The sequence below is a fragment of the Bombus affinis genome, chromosome 18, assembly GCF_024516045.1.
Source record: "Bombus affinis isolate iyBomAffi1 chromosome 18, iyBomAffi1.2, whole genome shotgun sequence".
Classification (NCBI taxonomy): Eukaryota; Metazoa; Arthropoda; class Insecta; order Hymenoptera; family Apidae; genus Bombus; species Bombus affinis.
The window spans coordinates 2,166,687-2,169,880 of NC_066361.1; the positions used below are offsets into that span (position 1 = coordinate 2,166,687).

General features: G+C 41.5%; 1 long non-coding RNA gene across 1 annotated transcript; it reads left to right on the forward strand.

The window, feature by feature from the left end:
• Positions 1–1,365: 1,365 nt before the first annotated feature.
• Positions 1,366–3,194, forward strand: LOC126926675 (uncharacterized). The gene is made up of 2 exons (XR_007714760.1): positions 1,366–1,535; positions 2,854–3,194. It is a non-coding gene; the product is annotated as an uncharacterized LOC126926675 (long non-coding RNA).

The following is a 3,194-nucleotide window of genomic DNA, read 5'->3' on the forward strand; positions in this document are numbered from 1 at the left end:
TAGGCCCGGACCACCAATCACGTTCAACACTATCGTCCTCGCATTCTACCTGTCCATACCCACTTAAACCTAAATTAACAATGAACTACGATCACTTAAGCTGTCAACTTCGGCTGTCAACTTTCCCGTCTTCATTCTCTCCTACTCGTCTGAACCATCCATTCGCCTCCAGAGTCGTAGGTTTCTCTATACCTAGGGTGATCCTCGTCCTTTTTTCTCTCCTTACATACTCCCGTATACGAGGTACCCCCTCTCTTCTGATCACCTCTTCGATGGCTTCACTACCCGGTTTCCCGGTTTAAATCGACCAGGTTTCACTACCAGAGCCAGATATTCTTCCTCGACGGTAGTGACAGAGGCAACTTTCCCTACCGCCGCGTATAGCCAATAGGATGCTACTTCTATATATCCATTACTAAAATACGTCTTATCCTGGACAATAATTCCCATCAACCAAAAATTCGCGGAACATCGCTCTTGTCCTTCTTAGAAATGTAATATCATAAAGGAACTTCCGGGCAGCTGACTATATCAAACCGACTGTATCGAAGTTCCACGGTAATTTTTCCATACTTCCAGATTTTTTCCCGGCACGCGATTTGGAGAGTATATAACTACAACTGCATGAAAATAAAAAAAATAATTTTAAACCACGAGAAAATTTCCGAAATACTAAAAATCTCCAATGTAACGGCTCAACCACGATGGAACCCACAACGAGCAGACTCTACCTCTGCCAATAAAGAAGAGGTCCATAAGGTGACCTCTTCCCAAAGTTGCGAATGGACATCGAACACTGCGCATGGAGACATACCGAACCGTACGACGAAATGGCGTATCGAGAGCAAAATTTCGCAAACCGCCATTTTGCATTTTGTCGGGAACTTTCTTTCAAAAAATTTCACCCATTTCGACTTATTCCATGTTATCAACCCATGTGATTAAAATAACCCTACTTTCTCAATCGTAAACTATATTTACATGCGTTAAACTTGGCTAGTACATTCTAACTATCCCTGAATATAGTGATAACTCAGCAGTATTCGGAGGTCACTGTCGATAACATGATGATATTGTCACGTAAAATAAAAATGGGGAATCTCGGACGAAGAGAAAACTAAAATGTAAAGAAATAAAAAAAAGAATTTACTTTTGAACACTTGGTTTACACTAATTACGATTTGGTTCTGAGCTCCAGCCGTGACTTTCCAAGACTGAAGCTCTTACAATTTGACTTTCGGTGGGATCTGTTTCTTTTTTCTTTGTTGCCCTTCAACATCTCCACTACCCACGCGTTTGTAGGCGTCCCTGACCGTTGCCCCGCACCCCTTCTTTTAGAACATGCGGTGGGAGAACCGTTGGGATATCGATGACTCATTAGGTACTTCGGCGATATACATTGTCGCCAAGTGCCTAATGAGAGTTGAAAGAGTCAGAATTGAATTTATCATTGTGGAGTGAAGATCCTTGTGTTGTAGTGTCGTAGAAGCAGTGAGTAACGAATACGTGAAACCGGAAACAATATTTGATTTCATGTAAGAGCGAACGATATTGTATTAATCATACTGTTACCTACAAACTAATAATATAACATTCCTACTTTTATTACACTTTCTAATTTACTTTAATCATTATATTATAAATAAAATTTTGTTTTGATGGCGCAAACCTCATCAATACCAATTGTTACGCCGCGCAACACATCTGCATTCCATCCCGCGCGGCGTGATAGCCAACGGTCTACGTGCCGTCCTTCGAAACCTCCACAGGCCTAAGGACCCACCATAAAGTCGAAATTCTAACTGCATTGTTCGCACACATGGTTTAGGTCAATCTGTTTGCCAGAAAGGACTTTCTAATTCCAAAAGTGTTTTCAGCTGGTTTTTAGAAGGGTCCTTGGGTTTATTATGTGCTCTTAAGAATTACGAAGAAAGCGGAGATATACCTAACGAAAAATCTGAGTTTCCCTGTAAACAATGTCGCCTAGGACCCAAGTTGGTAGGAGGTTTCTTCCTCCTCTCTTCCTTCCTAACATTGGTCCCAACCAATCGACATCGCGGATTATTGCCCTCACTTTACTAACTAAAAATGTAAGCAACGAATCCGCGTTCTTCGTTCAAAGGGCACACCCATACCAAGCCTTCCTCCGTATTCACATTAGAATAAGCTTTAGAGTTTGATCGTCTCTCACGGTGCCTAGAGTTCCTGCATTTCCCACAACTCTCACCGTTCCTGTATCTTTCTGAGTTCCTTCATCATTTCTCAAGATGCCTACACGGCCTAGAGTCTTCTGAGGCTCTCACTTATCCAGAACTCCGACAGTTCCTATAACTCTCAAGGGCCTAGAGCGCCTAAAGCTCTCCTTCTCTCATCCAAGACTAACCCTTCTCTCGTTATCTGTATCTTAATCAACGGCGTTACTACCTTGTGTGATTGTATAAAGTGTTGGAAATATACATTATTATAACTCTGACTCCCAGTGTTATACCGCATTAACCACACCGATTATCCTAATCGAAATACGGGGATCGAACTATTCGTGGTGTCGATTATTCTAATCGTAACGGGAATTTACAACTCCCGTTGACGCGTATTCTGACGACCGCGTCTCCCCGCGATAGCTCGATTTTATACACCAATGATTCATCCACTTTCCCATTGACAGAGTAATACTACTAAACAAAATCACTATTTCATTTTAATTCCCAATTTCTAGTCCTACATATGCATTTCTTATTAACGCTTATTATTACATAGCCCAACCACGACAACAGTTATTTTTATAATAAATATTATTATAAATTTAACTTTTATTAAAACCATATCTATTATATTTTATTATTATATCTGTAGTATCGTGGACAAAAGACGAGAGCCGAGGCGTCGTCGGGTCCATCAATGTGTCGTCGTGTCACTGGCCACGGATGTTCGCGGTCACCACATGCATGGTGGGGCTAAGAAAAGTCAAAGGGATGCTAGCCCAGGGGGTATCAGTTAGAAGTCGTGCATAGTGTTAGTTGAGAAGTCGTACAGTGTCAATTGAAAAGTCAGAGAGTGTGAGTGCAGAAGCCGGAGAGTGTGAATGGAGGAGCCGGAGAGTATGAATCGGGAAGTTGAGAGCCGAGTATGATAATAAGACGTACGACAATGTTGTAATCAGTTCGTTGTAATGAATATTACTTGTTAAACCAAAA